Below are 7,769 nucleotides of genomic sequence, written 5' to 3'. Positions count from 1 at the left end.
TACCTACAGTTGGGTTGCCTCCCAACAAGCGCTCTTTTAATGTCATTAGCTTGACATGTTGTTCATGACTTTCTTCCTCTTCTTCCAATTTGTTAAGAGGAATGACCTCAAGATGAAAGAGGAGCCAGTTAATGCCCCTTGCTTAGAGTGCCTCTCCCTAGCAAGCTTTCTTTTGTTGTTAGCTTGAGTAAACTTGCTTGTTGGGGTAGGGGTGGGATGGCTTTTGGTTGACCTTTTCTTCTTCATGGATATTGTCCTTCTTTTCTTGGTCACCATCCTCTTTTTAGTGCTCATGTTGATTGCCTTCACCACCTTGATTTCAGGACTTGGGTGTTGTATGATGATTGGAGCATCCTCTTCATCAAGTGCTTTTTGAATTGGTGGTTCAATAAACTCACCCTTTATGCAACTCTCTGTTTCATTGGAGTGTGGGCTCCCTTGATTGACTTCCTCCCTTGTTCTTGACCGTTGAATGCACTCCTCTGTTTCTGGAGAGAGTGAAGTGGTCTTTCTTTGTGATTTCAGCTCTTCAATGAATTGTTTTTCAGAATAGAGTTGTGCATTCTGTCTCAATTTTTCTTCATGGTCCCTTTCTACTATTTTCTCCTCTTCGACTGTCTTCATTATTTTTTTCAAGGAGGAGTTCTATCCTAGTGAGTGTATCTTCTTCTCTACTTCTTTTGAGTTCTTCAAGGATAAGTTTCATCCTAACAAGTCTATCTAAAGGATGTTGGGTAGGTTGTAATGGTTGGTTGTTTTGTGGTTGTGTGTTCTGAAAGTGGTATGAGTCTTGTGGGTAGTGGATTGAGTTTTGTGGATGATGAAATGAATTGTATGGATTTGGGATAGACCTTTGTGGCTGAGGCATACTCAAATGATGAAGAATTTAGGCATGTAAAACTTGGAGGTGAGGTTGTATAATTGAGAGGTGATGGCTCTTGATGAATGGGGTATGAATGTGTGAAATCTCTTTAGTTTTGATCTTCCCCGGCACAACTTGAGTAGTGATCAAAGTCATCAGAATATGGACCATTTTGTGACCCTGGGAAGCACCCCATTTCATGTTCTTGATATTTCCAACCACCATTATCATAATAACATGAGTTAATTTGTGGTGGTGAGAAGTTTCCCATGTAACTTGATTGACCAAAAGATGATCTATACTCCATTTTTCTTCAAAATACTTTGTATCAAACAACAATCACCAAGATCAAAGAGATTGGAATTCCCCGTGTCACAGATGAGGAAATTTCCAGTGAGGCAATATCACAAACAGTTGGTTAGCAAAAGAAAATAAAGAAACAAAAGAAAATAAAAACAAAAGAAAAGAGTCTAATCTAGTAAATCAATCAACCGGTAGTTTGTTAATCACAATTAATCCCCGGTAACGGCGCCATAAACTTGATGCACGGAAAACTTGTCTCTCAACAAATCTCCCTTTGGCAACTATACCGAATTGTCGTCAAGTAATAACTCACAAAAGAGTGAGGTCGAATCCCACAGAGATTAACGGCTTAAGCAATCAATGGTTAATTGATTATCCTAGTTAGACGAATCATATTGGAGTGATAAGCAACAAGGAAATGTAAATGGCATAAAAGTAAAGAAAGCAATAAAGTGCAGAGACGTAAAATGGCAAGAAAAGTAAATGTAAGAACTAAAAATAAAATGAACTTTGGGATCAAGAGATATTGCAATCCTCCAGATCAAGTTCATTCTCATCTTCTTCCTCAATCAATGCATTCATTGATCTCCTTGGCAATCTTAAGTGATTGGATCCTAATTCCTTGGAATTCAATCTCTCAAATCTTGATCAATAGCCAATTCCTTGGTCAATTGCTCATGAGAAGAGATGAAGTACGGTCACTGATTATACCACATGCATTCCCAAATCAAGTGTTGGTAGGATTATAGTCACATATCCATCCAAACCTAATTTGGTCCAGCATGAGAAAGCATTTCTAGCATGATCTCTTCATTCCTCTTCCAAGGTTCAGAAGAGATCCAAGTATGAATAGCTTCTTTTCCAAAATAACTACCCAGTTGGATGAAGATCGAAAGCTCTCTAGTAAAATCAAGAGAAAAGATAGAAGAAGAAGAATGAAAACTACAATTGATCCATTGAATCATAATAGAGCTCTCTAACCCAATGGAAAGAGTTAGTTGATCATTGCTCTACCAAAATAGAAAAGAAAGAAAGTGCAGAAAAGTAAAGACGAAGATTAAAACTAAAATGACAACTTCAAAATTCATAAATGAAAAGTACAAAGAAAAGAAAGAGAAGGAAAAGTGTGTGAGGGGAGGGAGTCCGAAGACCCCTCTTCAATCCCCCAATTCCAGAATTCGTCCAGCCTTTCTTTGAATGTACAAACTAAGACCTTTATATAGGCTCTCCTAAATTACAAAATGAAATTAAAAGAACATTACATTTAAATGAAAATTCCTATTCTAGATGCTTCTTGTGGCCTTGATTGGTTGACACTTGTGGGCTTGCTTCCTTGAGGTTGGGTGGTCCTTGAGGCCCATGGTGAAATGCTGCCCAGTTGGGGTTTTTGGGGCTTAAAAGATGCCTCTTGTTTGTGCTTCAATTTCATGCCTACTATAGACTATTATATATCTTTGAAAAGCTCTGAATGTCAGCTTTCTAACTCAACTAGAATCATCTCAATTGGATCTCTGTAACTCAAGTTATACTCCTTTGAAGTGGACATGGTCGCTGGCATAGTCGCTAGCGTTAATGGAAAAGGTGAGTCCCGATAACGCTAGCGACTAGGGGCTTAATATTTCCAAGTTCTAGAGTTCAAAATCAATGTCCATCCCATACTATTATATATTGTTGGAAAGCTCTAGATGTCTACTTTCCAACCCTTTTGGAAGCGCATCATTTAGAGCTCTAAAACTCGAGTCACACTTCTTGGAAGGTGAAGAGGTCGGTTGGCCTTACTACAGGTTGATACCATGTTCATCTTTGCACTTTCAGGGCAGGTTTTCTCCCTCAAATTTAGTGTAAATCATGTAGTGTCATATATGCTTGGAAAGCTCTGGAATCCTACTTTCCAATGCTGCTGGAATAACCTCATTTGGAGCATTGTGGCTCAAGTTATGCGTGTTTGAAGAATGCATGGTCAGGCTGCTAGGTGGGTCTTTTTTTCCTCACCAACGTTAGTGGCACTCACTTTTTCCACTAACGTTGGCATCTCCCTTTCCTTCCACGTTAACTACCACGTTAACTTAGTTAACGTGGCTGTTAACGTGGGTCTTTTTGCTTCGCCGACGTTAGTGGCACTCACTTTTTCCACTAACGTTGGCATATACCCCTTTCCTTCCACGTTAACTACCACGTTAACTTAGTTAACGTGGCTATTAACGTGGGTCTTTTTGCTTCGCCAACGTTAGTGGCACTCACTTTTTCCACTAACTTTCGCAAGCGTTATTGGGATTCACCTTTCCCATTAACGTTGCTTGGTGCCTTTTGTCCCTACGTTAGAGTTCACGTTAGTGTAGCTAACGTGACTCTTAACGTGGGTCTTCCTTGCTAACGTTCCATGCTCTCCTTCTTCAAAGTTAATGCCACTAACTTTTCTCACTAACGTTGAGGCTTTCCTTCCTTCCACGTTAGTGCCCACGTTAGTGTAACTAACGTAGCCACTAACGTGGCTCTTCTCTTCTTCTTTTGGCCTGAAATCAATCAAACAAAGTGCATCAAAGTCTTGCTCTTAATCATGGGATCATGCATCATCCAATTTATCATTCAATTTATGCATAATTCTCATGAAATCATTCAAAATTCACAATGTTTGCTTGAATCTTGGTATGATTTCATTTTCAACCAAATACTTGCTTATTTCCTAAGAAAATGCATGAAACCAACCTAAAGCATACAAAAAATGGCTAGTAAAACTAGCCAAGATGCCCTGGCATTGAGCACCAATGGGTTGTCCAATGACGACATATGACCATGCAGAGGAGTAGTGGATAATATTCTGCCTTTTAATAACGTCTAGCTTGAGCTGAGTGTTGAAGACCTAGAACTTGTTTTCTTTGCTTTTGTAGTATAGAGAGATTAGGTGAGTATAGAATCTAGACTAACTTGGCTGCCAGCCTAGGGACCTTTTGAACAGGTTAGGGCTTAGATGTTGTGTGTATATATATATATAACTTGGCTGCCAGCCTAGGGACCTTTTGAACAGGTTAGGGCCGTTGTGTGTATATATATATATATATATATATATATATAACATAGCTACTTCTAGGAGTGTCATAACTAATATCTATACACTATTAAGGACTCGATGACTGAGTATTGTTAGTTATTTTGAGATGTACATATGTGTGTGTGGTTGCTTATAACTATTTTATCTGTTATTATCTGTGACTTCATCCATGAATGTTTCTTCTTGTCAACTCAAATGCTTTAAGAAAAAGTTACCCTAAAAAAGTAATAATGTTTTAACAACGAATCAGGCTCATATAATAAACAATAGTTAACAATTAGGGAGGCGAATTAGTAACGATTAGCTTCTAGTATGATCATGACATAATAGGAATTGGGTCATTACTGTGGTACTGAGCGACGATATGGTTAAGGAGACGATGGTGAAAGTTTGGAGAATTTGGGAATATTGAAAAGAAAAGACGGTGGTCTTAGGAGAGAGAGAGAGAGAGAGAGAGAGAGAGAGAGAGAGAGAGAGAGAGAGAGAGAGAGAGAGAGAGAGAGTTGAGGTTGAAGATAAAAGAGAAAAATCTGAGAATTTTATTAAAAAGTAACAAAAAATTATGGTTTGGATATTTTTGTCAAACAGAATCTATCTTTCATGGGTACAATATTAGTTTACTTGTTTGATGGGTACTTTTGTTAACATTCACAATGTTCATGGGTACAAATAATTATTTTACTTTTAAATTATTATCAAATAAAAAAAGACACATAGTATTGGTGCGGAATTTCAAATCACATCTTACCGATAAGTGCACCAGATCGTACCAAATAATAAACTGAGGTGAATAAGTGTTAATCCCACGAGGATTAATGGACTAAGTAATCAATGGTTGATTAATTATTGAAGTTAGACAAGTTAAAATAAGAGTTTTGAACGTCAAATAGCATAAAAGACGGTAAATTAAGAAAATCAAATAGTGAATGGTGGAGAAAAATAGTATGAGAAAAGAGTTAAGGTTTTGGAGATGTTTAAATTTTCAGATTAACATTCAAAGTCAAACTACTTTGATAATGCAAAGATTGAGTTTATGGCAAACCCTAGGTGATTGAATTCCTATTTCTAGGCAATTCAATCTCCTCTAACCCAACCAATCGTCAGTTCCTTGATCAATCAATTGTATTAGAGGGTTAAGTTCAAATTCTGATTTATAAGCCTCACAAACCCTAAGAACCCAAAAATGATGCGATTATATGTCTCATCACAATGAATCTAGACAATTAAGGAGTTGTGGAAAAGGGTTTCAAGCTTTGATTCTAGTGATGTAACTTTTCCAAGATTCAAAAAAATTCAATTTAGATCAGAGTTATTTTCTAATACACACTGATCCGTAGGATAAAGAATGAAACAAATTCTTAAACATAAATCAATGCATTAATCAAGAGTATAAGAATAAATAATTATTAATTTATCAAAGTAAATAGAGCTCCTAACATTAAAAAAGAGGTTTAGTGGCTCATGGTTCAGAGAAAAACTTAGGAGTAAAAAACTATAAATTATAGAATGAGGAATAGGATAAGAGAAGATCCTGTGAGAGCGAATATCCATCCTATTTATAGTCCTAATTCTAATTTATCCATCTCAAGGAAGCTCTTGATAGTGAGCATTCGATCGGTAATCCTGGACCAGTTGACCCAAGTTACCAGGTGATAAGGCACCTCACGAATCTAATTATTCAAGCATCTCCTTGACACGGTTGCATTATGATGCACGGAATTTAACTTCACACAACTGAACCAGCAAGTGCGCTGGGTCGTCCAAGTAATACCTGAGGTGAGTCAGGGTCAATCCCACGAGGATTGTCGACTTGGATCAAACAATGGTTATGTTGTAAATCTTAGTCAGGTGGATAGAAAAGTTGTTTAGTTGTTTAAGCACATAAAAGTAAAATAAAGATAACATTACTCAGTAATTGTGAATTCAATGATAAGATAATAGTTAAGGATTCGGAGATGCTTTGTTCTTTTGAATCAATACTTTCTTACTATCTAATCCAACTGTGAATAATTTCTTCTATAGCAGGCTGTATGTGATCAATGCCGGTTTGAGTAGCCACCAATCTTCCTCTAGACTAAACACCAGGTTTAGTGCGCATCCAGTCTGAATGAGGGTGAAGCTCCTGTAGTTCATTCCCTTGGTGATCCTACTCAAAATACCACAGACAAGGTCGAATCTTCCAGATCAGAGAATGATGCGCCTTGATTCTAGCCTTTACCACAAAGACCCTAATCTCCCCATACCTTGGCTGAACTGATGTCTCGAGAAGTCCCAAACGAAGTCGTGGATTAGCTGTCTAAGAGATGTATAATCAAGCTAGTGGTTCATTGATATCTGACGAAAGACGCTCACTGAACCCATGTAGAATAGAGATAACTTGTGACAGTTCAACTCATTCATAAGGTTGAAGAACGAAGATACATCTTAGGAGAGAATCAAACACGCATTGAAATAGAACAGTAATACTTTTATTAATCCATAAAACTCAGCAGATCTCCTCACCTTAACCTAGGAGGTTTAAGGATTCATACTGTACAAAAGTAATGATGAATTCGAATAGGGGAGGAAGAAGATCCTAAACATGGGTGATTGATAAACCACTATTTTACGGTTTATCTTGTGCTTAATTTAGTGGATTTTATCCACTAATCTCACACTTATTCATAGAAATCGCATGTTTTACATTTTCCTTCCTAATTTTGTCGTATAGTTGAAATCATGTTTCCTAAGCTTTTAAACTGTCAATTTTAATTATCCTTTATTACCATTCCATGCCATGATCTATGTGTTAAGTATTTTCAGGTTTTATAGGGCAGGAAAGGCGCAGAGGATGGAAAGGAAACATGTAAAAGTGGAAGGAATGCGAGAAAATGAAGTTTTGAGGAGTTGGTAGCAACGCGTACGCATGGACGGTGCGTACGCGTGACTAGCGCAGAAGACAACAGACGCGTGCGCATGACTGACGCGTACGCGTGACAAGAAATTTCGCCGAGCGACGCGCACACGTGACCTACGCATACGCGTGACATACACCACGTGCAGAAATTGCAGAAAGTGCTGGGAGCGATTTCTGGGCTCCTTTTAGCCCAGTTCCAAGCCTGAAAAACACTGATTAGAGGCTGGGAGTGGAGCAGGATGGGAAGGACTTCGCATTATTCACTTCTCATTATTCACAATTTAGGTTTTAGATGTAGTTTTCTAGAGAGAGGGCTCTCTCCTCTCTCTAGGTTTTAGGATTCTTAGTTTTATGCTCTTGAGTTGGATAATACTACCTCCATTGAAGTCTTTATCATTCTAGTTTGTTTTCTATTTCCTTACTCTTTTATTTGCTATTTACTTTGTTTAGAGTTATATGGATACCTTCAATTTTGGAATTAATTGATGCAAGGATACTTTTCTATTTAATCTCTTTATTAGTTGATTATTTTCAATTGAGTCTTATTATCATGTCTTCTTCCTACTCCCTTTACATGTACGCAAAATTGGCATCTATGTCAATGGAGTAGGCCTCCAACTTGGCTTTGGAGTTAGATTAATATTCGGAGACCCTTGAGT

This window comes from Arachis hypogaea, chromosome 6 (assembly GCF_003086295.3).
Source record: "Arachis hypogaea cultivar Tifrunner chromosome 6, arahy.Tifrunner.gnm2.J5K5, whole genome shotgun sequence".
NCBI lineage: Eukaryota > Viridiplantae > Streptophyta > Magnoliopsida > Fabales > Fabaceae > Arachis > Arachis hypogaea.
Note: the sequence above shows the minus strand (reverse complement) of the source record.